We start from the raw sequence: 12466 nt of genomic DNA on the forward strand, positions 1-12466 counted from the left end.
TCTACACTCTTGCATTTTTACATCTAACGGATGTACTCAAGTGATTTTTCCTATTATAATGAAAATCTGCTCCGAAGCTGTCTGCTGGATATTTAATAGGCTGACACCATTTCAAAAATCTCATCTCACCAGTTCTCAAGAATATCCCACCTCTCTTCAATACAAGTATCATTATCTCTGTTTATCATTGTAGAAATGGAGAGTTTAAGAGACTCTCTAGTCTCAATGACCACAGAGCCAGGATTCAAAATCTGGTCTTTCAGGCTAATATTAATATAATATCTAACTTTTATTCATCATGTACTTTTTTTAAAAAGTTTAAAAATAATTTACCTACAGAAAATTTCACAAATCACAAGTATCCAGCGTGGTGAATTTTCACAAACTGAACACACCCACAAGAAGAAGCACACTTCCAGCTCCTCAGAAACACTTCTCATGCTACCCGCCACTTTCTAGTCATTCTCCCCAACCAGGTAGTTATTATTCCATTTTCTGGTTTTGCCGGTTTTTGAACTGTATTTAATGGAATTATAGAGTATTTACTGGCTTCTTCCACTCTACGTTATGCCTGTGAGATTCATCCATGTTGTTGGATGTACCCCCTTTGACCTGCCTGCCTACTTCCTCACTCTCAGGAGACTTAACCTCCATCTAGCATCCCTCCCCGGGGCTCAAGCAAAGCAGTCTTCGGGTTTGTTTTAAAGAAATGAAACTAACTCGTCTCTGCTGGGTCCAGTGATTTGTCTGTTACAAAGCAGCGCCCTGGCTTTGGAGAGAAGACATTAGGCAAGCCCGGAGAGCTGCAAGGCAGCAAGGACGGTCTTTTCCTCTTGGAGTCACTGTTAGGAACCAAGCTGGGTCTCTCAGTCGCTCCACAGTTCTGTTGCCTCCAACTTGGGCTTCCGTTCAGCCTTCACGACATTCCTGCCAGGTAAGTACTGCATTGTTAACTCTGTTTTTTAATAGATGAAGAAACGGATGGTCAGAGGAGATAATGCCTTCAAATTCACCCCACCCTCAGCTAGCAAAAGGGGGAGGTGAGATTGAATACCAGGCCCGTGTGATTTCTAAAGGCATGTGTTCAGCACCATGAAGTCATGTTTCCTTTAAATTCAAAAAGCTAAAACATTCATTTTAGTTTGTTATACCATAGAAAGTATGGAAAGCACAAGTATTTACTAGTCACGGTTCACAAATAAGGAGACTGGACACCACGAAGGATCAATGCCTCACCCAAGATCATAATACATAAGAGAGCTAGAACTAAATAAAACCAAGGCTGGCAAGGTCACGTGACAAATAAGAATTTTAGTCTCACTGTGCTTAGGAGTGGGGTTACTGGTCTAGATTTCAGTGAGAGGCCAGTGTGTAAATTCATGGCACCACTTTTTCTTTGCAACATGGACTTTTCAGCTTTTGCTGGCTGATTGAACTTGGCGTTTTCCTTCACACTCGCATCTCATCTTCTCTGCGGACACAGGATGGTGGCTGGAGAGTGTTAAGAGAGTACAGACGGATTCTACTCGCAGTGGGGAACTGCGATAGCTGCGGAATAATGTGAGCAAGAGAAGAATAAACTCATGTACACTGACCTGGAAAGATCCCCCATAGACAAGAAGTTAAGAATTAAGTTGTCTGGTTGAATAAATTTGCCTGCCAAGTCCTTATAAGTAATTACAAAATCAAATTAAAGCAAATTCTTACCCTCACCTCAGTTTTGGGGTTTTGTTTTTTTTTAGTGAAGAGAAGGAGAGAAGACAACCTTAAGATAAGTATGGCACAATAAAATCAAATGGGGCCCTACCTAGTTTGGCTCAGTGGATAGAGCATCAGCCTGCAGACCAAAGGGTCCTGGGTTTGATTCCAGTCAAGGGCACATAACTCGGCTGCAGGCTCCTCGCAGGCCTGGACCCAGAGCTTGTGCAGGATGCAACCATGTCGACATCTTTCACATCGATGTTTCTCTCTGACTTTCCCTCTCTCTTCTACTCTCCCTAAAAAATCAAAGGATTAAAAAAAAAATCAACATGGGTTTCACTCTTAGACCCAATTTCAAGACCCACATTATATGACCTTATGCAAATAACTTTGCCTCTCTGTCCCTATTTCTTCAGTTGTGACATTAAAGTTATATAAAGAGCTCAGAATACGGGCAGTGTCCAATAAATTATATTATAGACATGGGAACACTACACCCAACAACACAATCATGCCCTGAGGCATGCTGGGACCTCAATGCCAGGCTGACAGGAGGATGGAAACCATGCCAGTATGGCTTAACCTAAGAGAGCTGAGCTGACCCTGGCTTTATTTGGGGGGAAGGAGTCCCTCAAGCAAAAGACCAGTATTTAAAGGCAAGCTTGGATCTGATCCAGCCTGACACTTACACCCAAGTGGCTGGAATTGGAGGCTTGGAAAGGCAGTAAACAGTGTGAGCTATGGATATATTCATAGTCAAGTGGACGACAGAATCTGATTCCAGACACACTCATTCATGTTAAAATATATCTTTAGCCAGAACAAAGAGAGACAGGGGGCAGTCTCCCAGGAAGAGGAGTCAGTATGGGCCAGGAGCTTGTCAGGCCTCTTGTAATAAGCTATGAAATGATGCCCCAAAAAGGATATCCCTGTCAAATCCTTTTCCTTTTTTGGGAAAAGGGCCTTTGCAGATGTGATTAAGTTAAGGATCCTGAATGGAGAAGTTTATCCTGGGTAATCAGGGTGGGCCCTAAAAGCAATCACATGTATCTTTATTTAAATACACACACACACACACACACACACACACACACACACACACGACCTGCAAAGGAGAAGGCAACGTGAAGACTGAGGCAAAGATTGGAGTGATGAGGCTATAAGCCAAGGAATGCTAATGGCCACCAGAAGCTAGAGGAGGTAAGGAATAGATTGTCCCTTGGACCTTCCAAAGGAAATGTGGTCCCGGTACCTCTTCATTTCAGACTTCTGGCCTCCACAACTGAAAGGATAAATTTCTGTTGTTTTGAGCCACAAAGTTTGGCAATTCGTTATTGGCAGCCCTTAGAAACTACAAGAGCCCTGGACAAGGGTTTAGGGCAGCCGTGGGCAAACTACGGCCCGCGGGCCAGATCTGGCCCTTTGAAATGAATAAAACTAAAAAAAAAAAAAAAAAAAGACCGTACCTTTTATGTAATGATGTTTACTTTGAATTTATATTAGTTCACACAAACACTCCATCCATGCTTTTGTTCCGGCCCTCCGGTCCAGTTTAAGAACCCATTGTGGCCCTCGAGTCAAAAAGTTTGCCCACCCCTGGTTTAGGGTTTGGACACAGTTTCAGCCCAAAAATACAAGTGGAGTTCAATCTAAAGGTAGAGTACAAGTTCATTGCAGGGGATCATGGGAAAGACAGCAGTGTGGCACTTTGCTCACTGGATACCAGGTGGAGGCCCTCCAGACCAATCCTGATTTAACAGTGATGGAGAAGAACAAGAAAAAAAAAGAAGAGAGAGAGAGAGAGAGAGAACAAGAAAATCTTAGGTTGGGTCAGAGGCTGGCAGATCTCGTCCTGCAGGTAGGATACTTCAATACCCACAAGCAAGCAGGGCAAACAGGCACTGACACAGTAACCAGTGGTAATGTCTGGTAGGACCTGGCCACATGCAGTCGGAGATGATGTTGGTTTCAGAAGAAAAAGACAAAAGGCCAGAAAATATGCTTTTTCTGCTGCAGAAGGACTCTGTCCCTGCATTCACGGGCCAGGCACATGCCAGCACTGCGGGTGCAGAGGGGAGCCCACGCCTGCCCTCCCAGAGTTCAGGGTCTTCTTTGACTCTCCTCTGTAGCCCCCACAGCCTCTCCCAGCCCTGAGACCTCCCTGAATGCTCAAAGGAGATTAATCATCCTTTAGCCAACAGTTCCTTCGCCTTGAATGACCATTTTGCAGCCTGTTAGTTAAAACTATCATTCATACAGGCTTCCAACTCACAGGTCAGAGAATCAGCCTCGCTGTTAGAATACAATGGGGTTCCCCAGACCCCAAACACAGTATGATGATAGATGTTCTCAAAAGATGCACTTCCCCCTCCCTCCCTAGGTACAATAGGAGAAAAAAATATGCATCAGTTACAGTCCCTCTCCTCAAATGTAATATGAGGTAAGATGAGGTGTAGACATAGTCACTAAACTATAGAGTGATGGGTAAAGGATTCCAAAAGGTGGCAATCTGATATTAAATCTATATCATCAATCTATGGCCACTAGAAATAGTTTTATCCAGAATAACCAGCATGAAAATGAAATAAGACCATGTAATACCTGGTTGCAATGAAAAGCTCCTAATAATCAAAGAATTTCTCATTTGTTTCACTTCTCTGGCCATGATTGCTTCATCTGTAAAGTGTAAGAGGCTTATTTATACGCAATCACTAAAGTCCTTTGCAGCCCCAAATATTCCTTAGGACAGCGGTTCTCAACCTGTGTGTCACCAATCTGTGGGTCAAGACCCCTTTGGGGGTCAAAAGACCCTTTCACAGGGGTCGCCTAAGACCATCGGAAAACACATATATAATTACATATTGTCTTTGTGATTAATCACTATGCTTTAATTATGTTCAATTTGTAACAATGAAAATACATCCTGCATATCAGATATTTACATTACGATTCATAACAGTAGCAAAATTACAGTTATGAAGTAGCAACGAAAATAATTTTATGGTTGGGGGTCACCCCAACATGAGGAACTGTATTAAAGGGTTGCGGCATTAGGAAGGTTGAGAACCACTGCCTTAGGAAGTTCATTGTAAAAGTTCTCTGTTAGCTTTATCCTTCCATGATTCGAAGGTTCAGAGAACTTTTAGGTTTCAGAAACCTACAGGCCATAAAGATTGGTTGACGTGTGGAAAAGTGACTGAGGACATAGACCAAACTTGTCTGCTTAAAACCCTGGATTCCTCCCTAAGAGGCAATATGGCCAGTCGGGGGAATGGAAGACTGATAGGCCATAAGCCTAAGTCCAGAGCTGTGGGACATATCCGATTGTCTCTGAAATTTGGTCCCTACTTTGCTTTCATTATAACGCCTAGCTGAAATTCCTACACCCCCTTTTAATCCCCCAACTGATCCTTTTTTTTTTTTCTCGAAACAGGTTTAACTTTCTAAAGGTTGAAAATCATAAAGCAAAAAAAACAACATGGAACAAAAGGAGGAAAGAGGGAGCTGTACTCTTATAACTGTAGAACTGAAAGAAACATTTTCTTGTTAAAGCCTCAAGGCTGAACTACTAACTCCCCAGAGAGCTGACTGGCTTGAGCGGCAGACATTAGCACTTGCCGGCTCAAGCTGATCTGTTCGCTGGTTGCTAGGTGGGTGGTGATCAAATATCCTTCTGGGTGGGGTCGAACATTGTATTACACTCTCGCAGCACATCTGTGAACGCTGGCCTTTCGAACAAATGACTGTAGTTCACTAGGGCCTCCGCTGTCAGAGCCTGCCTCCCAAATACCAACTTTGAACCTCGCCCCTAGCATATGGACACCTGGGGTCAATGAAAAATCATGTCCAAGGGGCCCCAGAGCATGAGGAGGTCTGGCGGAGAGCGACGGGTTTTATGCAGGCTGCTGAAGAGAAATGGACTGAGGAGAGAAAGACTCGGGAGTTGCATGCGTTTGGAACGTGTCTGTGGATCAAAATACACCCTAGCAGACTCTTGAGGGAGCCCCTGGTGGCCATGTTAACCTTGGCATTGTTATCATTAAGAGGCCATGCTCATTTCTGGCACCTAACATCGGACACATTGACAGCAATGGGGTTGATGGAAGAGGAAAGAATCTGTTTTGCAGTTTAAAAAGGAACCAAAAAAAAAAAAACACAGTTCTCAGATTTCTCATGGCCACTTGAAATCACGCCAGAGAAAGACTGGATTTCAGCATTCTTCAGCTCTGCGATGATGCTGCGAGTGGTGTCCCCCACGTGCGATGATGTATCTCGGGGCCAGAGTTTTCTCAAGATGTTCCAAGCCTGCAGCCTCCTGATCCTTTTTCAAATTATGAAGGCGATAGTATCCCAGGGAGAGTTGTGATTAGTCTAAACTCTCCACAGCTGTGAGAGATGGATGTACAAATTCCAATAAAGATGCTGCGTGCTCTGGACTGCATTTACCTACATGACATGGAGGCCTAATTCAGGGACCACTTAAAAGAACCGGAGCTGCCTCAGCGCTACTCCCTTCCTTCCACAGCACCCGCCGCTCGGAGGCTGCTCTGCTCTGGGAGGAGGCCTCCCCTCACACCACTGTCACTGCTCAGGAGTGGGTGTTCCTTAAGGTCTGAGACGTGTGGGAGAAAAGCAGGGCTGGGAACATTAAACCCAAGTGGATGGGAATTCAAAGGGGCCTTGCGATTTATTATGTGAAGAGCCAGGAGGATTATAAAACACCTTCTAACGGAAGGGGTTGGCCTGGAGCTGTGCGGGGACCATGGAACCAGCTGTATTGCCACTTCTACCTCGTGCAGGTGCTAGCAGGCAGGCAGGCTCCGAGCAGGCTTCCGTTACTTGGGAGAACCAGCAGGGCTTTGTTTTCTTATTTGGACACCTTTCCCCTAAAACCGTGGTTGGCAAACCACGGCTCAAGAGGCACATGCGGCTCTTTGGCCCCTTGAGTGTGGCTCTTCCACAAAATACCACGTGCGGGCGAATGTACAGTGCGATTGAAACTTCGTGGCCCATGGGCAGAAGTCGGTATTTTGTGGAAGAGCCACATTCAAGGGGCCAAAGAGCCGCATGTGGCTCGCGAGCCTCGGTTTGCCGACCACTGCCCTAAAACACTGCCTTAGTTGGAACTACCAACTAAATGTAATAATACACACCATGCCTCTTCTGCCCTGTCAACTACAGTAATGTGTCCTCTGACGACACCTGGCTGAACTCCTTTATGAAACATCTGTTGCTCAGCATGCTTCCCGGGACTGATAAAGAATTAGGGGACAAGTTTTCACACCACCGCTGCACGTAGTCACAACTATAGAGGTAAGAAATGAGATTCCGCACTTTGAGAAACGAAAGGAAAATACCAAAAAATTATAAATACGGTACTTACCCCTTATCCGTGATTTCACTTTCCACCCTTTCAGTTACTTGCCGTCAACTGTGGTCTAAAAACATTAAGTGGAAAATTTCAGAAATAAACAATCCACAAGGTTTACATGGCACACTGTTCCGAGTAGTGTGATCAAATTTCATACCAATCCGCTCCCACCCACCCGGGGGGTGAAACATCCCTTTGTCCACCACATCCACGCTGGACACGCTACCCACCCAGTAGTCACTCAGTCATCAGATGACTCTCAAGGCATCACAGTGCTCACGTTCAGGTAACCCTTATTTTACTCAATAAGGCACAAAAGTAGTGATGCTAGAAATTTTGATACGCCAAAGAGAAGCCATAAAGTGCTTCCTTTAAGTAAAAATATAAAAGTTCTTGACTTAATAAGGTATTTTATCACCCCACATCATCACAAGAAGACAAGTGAGTACAGTACAACAAAATATTTTCAGAGAGAGAACCACATTCACCTAACTTTTATTACAGCCTATCGTTATAATTATTATAACTAATTTCTTATTACTTACTGTTGTTAATCTCTTGCTGTGCCTAATTTTTAAATAAACTTCATATAGGTACGCATGCATAGGAAAAAACATGGTATATATAGGGTTTGGTACTATCTGGTTTCAGGTATCCACTGGAGTCTTGGACGTATCCTCACAGGCACTGCTGGAATACAGTTTTTTTAAAATTGTCTTCTAATATGATTTCATGAATGCAGAATCTTCTCAAGCCATGTATACATATCATGTACATCCACTTCCATTGTTTAGAGTCCACCGAAGCACACTGGGTGAAACTCCTGACATCTGGAGATTTTTAATCGTGCGCTATCATTTTACAATTTATCACACAAACACATGTGTGAAATGTGGCATTTCTCCTTGTAAACACAGGCTTTTCTCTCTCTAAGGCACAGCAGAAACAGAGCACAACTGAAGTGAAGAGTCTCAGTGGAGAGTTGAATGGGCTATAAATGAAATTCTGAAAACACCAGCTTCTAGATGATCTATAAAAATGGGCGTGGGCCCTAGCCGGTTTGGCTCAGTGGATAGAGCGTCAGCCTGCAGACTGAAGGGTCCTGGGTTCAATTCAGGTCAAGGGCAGCGGTTCTCAACTTGTGGGTCGCGACCCCTTTAGGAATCGAACGACCCTTTCACAGGGGTCGCCTAAGACCATCCTGCATATCAGATATTTACATGACGATTCATAACAGTAGCAACATTACAGTTATGAAGTAGCAACGAAAATAATTTTATGGTTGGGTCACAACATGAGGAACTGTATTAAAAGGGCCAGAAGGTTGAGAACCACTGCACTAGTGTATTCTTCATTTCAGTTGTGGTACTGTTCATTTTTGACTGGTCCTTTTTTTCTGTTTTCTATCTCGATTTTTCTTTCCTATATGTTTGCTGAAGTTCTCACTGAGTTGATCTATTCTTCCTCTAGGTTCGTTGATCAACCTCATGACCAGCATTTTAAATTCTGCATCTGATAGATTGCTTGTCTCCATTTTGATTAGTTCTTTTCTGGAGTTTTGTTGTTTCTTTGTCCCCTAGTTTAGTTTGTTTCTATGTAGTAGGTGAATTGCTACATTCTCCCAGTCTTGGTAGCATGGCCTTATGTAATAGATGTCTTGCGAGGCCCAGTGGTAAAGCTTCCCCGGTTACCCAAACAGGGTGCTCCAGGTAGTTGAGCTTTGATTGCCATTGGTTGCAAGGACCAGCCATGACTATAGGGGAGGAGCTGCTATGCGGAGGCTGACCCTATGGAACAGAACTCACTTCAGCAGGGCTCTGGTGCCCACAAAATCTGCCCTTTTTTTGTTTGTTTGCTAAGCCTCACCTGAGGATATTTTTTCCCCTTGATTTTCAGAGCAAGTAGAAGGGAAAAGGGGGGAGAGAAGAGAGAGAGGGAAAGATTGATGTGAGATACATTGAGTGGTTGCCTTCTGCACACACCCCAGGGCCAGGGATCAAACCAGTAACCCAAGTACCTGCCCTTGACTGGGAACCGAATTTATGACCCTTCAGTTCACAGGCTGATGCTCTAACCCAGTGGTTCCCAAACTTATTTGGCCTACCGCCCCCTTTCCAGAAAAAATATTACTCAGCCCCTGGAAATTAATTTTTTTAAATTTTAATAGCAGTTACTCATCGCCCCCAAATGCACCTGTGGCCATCACCGCCCACCTGGATCACTGCAGCGCCCACCGGGGGGCGGTAGCGCCCACTTTGGGAATCACTGCTCTAACCACTGAACAACACTGTCAGGGCCCAAGTCTGTCCTTTGAGTGTCTCACTCATGGAGGTGGTTGGGTGGTGCTCCAACATGGTCTAATGCTATCCACTGGGTGTGCTGGCTCCAGGGCATCCAAGAGGTTCAAGCCAAGGTCAGCCATTGCCTATGCCCTGCCTGGGGCCATAAGCATGACATACAAAGTGATCTGTAGATGGTCACCACTTCGGCTGGGCTTGGATGCGCCTGGTAGAGACCAAGCTGCAAACCGAGGCTGGCTGCCGCTAGGGGCTGACCTGAGGCCACATAGCAAGAGGTACGGGGCACACTGAGGCGAGATGCTGCTTGTCTGGGGTTTGTGAACTTTTGAAAGATGTTAAGAAAGTTCACAGCATGAGCCAAGACAGGCTATTTGTATGAAATAACCACTGGGAGTAGCTTGGGTGGGCCCAAAAATTGGGTGGGGTGGGGTCTCAGGGAATCCTCCGGGTGCGGCAAACAGTGTGAGCCAGGTTGATGGAGACTGTTAGCCAGGTTGATGGAGACTGTTAGCCAGGTTGATGTAGACTCTGATACGGCCCTCACCTGTGCCTAGAGTGGGAGGGCTCAGTAAAGGAACAATGGCTTCTGCCAGCACTCTGTCTGGGGAAAAGCTGCCCCTCCAACCCTTTCCCTGGAGCCAGACAATTCAGTTCCTCTCCGTATGTCCCTGGTGCTTTCTGAGCTGCTGCCCCAGTACTGGAGCTCAGGGCAAGTGAGTTTGTCAGCAAGTGAGTCTGTGCATGGGCCCTTTAAGGAGAACATTTGGGACTCCAGCAAGCCTCCTTCTCACTCAGCTGCAATCTACTCTGGTTTCTACCCACCAGACGTTATGGGGACCTCTCTTCCTGGCACTGGAACCCCGGGTTGGGAGTCTCGGGTGGGGCTGGGACCCCTCACGCAGGGGCGACCTCCACAGCTGAGTGGAACCTGCTCATTCCACACCTCAACCCTTCCTACCAGGGTCAGTGTGACTTCTGCATATCCTTACTTACAGGACTTCTGTGCAGCTAGACTTCAGGTGGTTCTCAACGGCGGTGGTTCTGCAGTCTAGTTGTAATTCTGAAGTTGTCATGGGAGGATGCAAAGACAACATTTACCTTCTCCACCATCTTCACCAAAAGCTGCCAAAAAATTATAGAGGATTTTCCACTGCGTCGAGGTCTGCACCCCTAATCCCTGTGTTGTTCAACAGTCAACTCTACTGACATATACCATCTCAGATTTCATCTTTTCTAGAGAAAAATCAAATCATTAACTTAAGCCCATTAAACTGGATGGCAACTCTTCATTACTCCCCCCTGGAACCAGGCTGTAAGGGCAACTTCAATATCAAGTGCTGGGGGACAATTCCAAATACAATCACACTGCAAGGCAACTTGAGGAGGAAAAAAAAACTTTGAAAAATTGAGTGGGCAATCATACAATATGCCAGGACACTAGTCGCTCAAACAAAGCTGCAGGGAGAATGACCAGAGCAGCCCTGCATGTGAGGAGCGTTTTTGCCTTGCTGGGAATATTCAAGGTGGTGGGATGGTAACATAAGTGGCATGCTGGTAAATGTTTCACAATCACCTTTTAGGGAGAAAAAGCCATTATTTTGTTGTATTTGCAAGTACCTTAATGGAAATGCACCCACGAAGGCTAATTTCAAGTTACCCAAGCACATCGCTGAATGGAAACTTAAGAAGAGATTCACAATAGCAAACCATTGCACAGTATTTCAGATACAATAGATGTAAATAACCTCAAGCATAAATTATAGTAAAGGTAATGAAGTAACTAGACCGTGGTGATTTTTGAGTATTACTTTTGTTTCCATGATTTTATTATGCTTATATGATTTAGTCTTAATAATGTTTGCATTAACAACTGGCACCCAAATGTGGGGAAAATTTAACAGGGGGCTCTAATAAGTGGGTACCTTTCGCTCCAGCACAACTGCTGCAAGTCGCTCTTCGGGGTCATTCAAGTTATTTTCAACAAACAACAAACCAAATAAATGAAGCCACTAAATCATCTGGATCAAACTATCTTGTCTCCAAGGGTGCCGATCTCTTTGCTACCCCCACTTGAGAAATATTTCAAGTTCAGGTTACGTTTGTGTAGTATTTGTAGGAATCCCATTTAGTGACAATCCTTACATTTGTTGTCACCCATTACTCTTTTCAAAGCAGTGCTTTCATGGAACAGGTGGGACATAACGAATTTAGATCGGCGGGGAAATAGCATTTTAATGCCCTAGTCACCTAGTGGATGAAAAAAGAACTGTTGGGAGCTGTTCGTTGAAGAGCGAGGCTGGGGAACGAAGCTGGGAGCAAGGCCAGGAAGCCCAAAGGCTGGTCGGCCGCCCCAGCGTTCGGTTCCCTCCTGGAAATGGCTCCACCGCCGTGCAGGCGGGTGTACAGTGGCGCTGGGATCTCCTCCCGCTCCCCTGTTTTCTAACTTTACAGATTGACTAGAACTCAGTTTTTCTGAGGGGGGGCGGGGGGGTTGGAGGGAATGTGCTCTAAGAGTCCTTTCAAAATGCTAAAATGATTAGAGCCAGACCATTCAAATATTCTCTTACAATGTTTTTTTTTTCCTCAATCCCAAAGTTACTGTAGCAGACATGTGCATAGGCTCCATATAGATTTCACTGCTGAAATTAGCAGAGGTAGTCGTGGCCGAGTGGTTAAGGCGATGGACTAGAAATCCATTGGGGTCTCCCCGCGCAGGTTCGAATCCTGCCGACTACGGGAACCAAACTTTTGCTGCAAATACTTGTTTGTTTTTCCCTTCTGAGTTTCCCATTACTCCCGCAGATAATTTAGGGGCTGTAAGAATGGCCGCAGTACAACAGGGACCCCTCGGTAAGCCCGGAAGAGGAGCGGACGAAGGAGCTCGGGAGTCGTGTGAGTGTAGTGACAATCTGGACCCAGGAGGGGGAGATGGGACCGAAACGCGCCCGACAACCTGGAACGAGTGAAGGCCAAGCAGCGTCGCGAGGTCGCGCAGGAAGGGAGAGCGCGGACCGCCGTCCCCGGGAACCCCCGCGCCGGCAGACGCGCGGACACAGGGCTGAGCTCCGCGCGAGCGTGTGCGCGCCCCGCCCGG

General features: G+C 45.6%; 1 long non-coding RNA gene and 1 other non-coding gene across 3 annotated transcripts; one reads left to right on the plus strand and one right to left on the minus strand.

Moving 5' to 3' along the window:
- Nucleotides 1-308: 308 nt before the first annotated feature.
- On the minus strand, nucleotides 309-12397 carry LOC138993189 (uncharacterized). Of its 2 annotated transcripts, none has more exons than XR_011468243.1 (4): nucleotides 12326-12397; nucleotides 10366-10494; nucleotides 7085-7139; nucleotides 309-927 (listed from the first exon to the last, which is right to left on the minus strand). It is a non-coding gene; the product is annotated as an uncharacterized lncRNA (long non-coding RNA). The 2 variants fall into 2 exon arrangements; XR_011468244.1 differs by lacking the exon at nucleotides 309-927 and adding an exon at nucleotides 1821-1997.
- On the plus strand, nucleotides 12027-12108 carry TRNAS-AGA (transfer RNA serine (anticodon AGA)). The gene has a single exon. It is a non-coding gene; the product is annotated as a tRNA-Ser (tRNA).
- Nucleotides 12398-12466: the final 69 nt, after the last annotated feature.

The sequence above is a fragment of the Myotis yumanensis genome, unplaced genomic scaffold (assembly GCF_028538775.1).
Source record: "Myotis yumanensis isolate MYYU_CA2020_CCGP unplaced genomic scaffold, mMyoYum1.0.hap1 SCAF_15, whole genome shotgun sequence".
In the NCBI taxonomy this organism is placed as follows: domain Eukaryota; kingdom Metazoa; phylum Chordata; class Mammalia; order Chiroptera; family Vespertilionidae; genus Myotis; species Myotis yumanensis.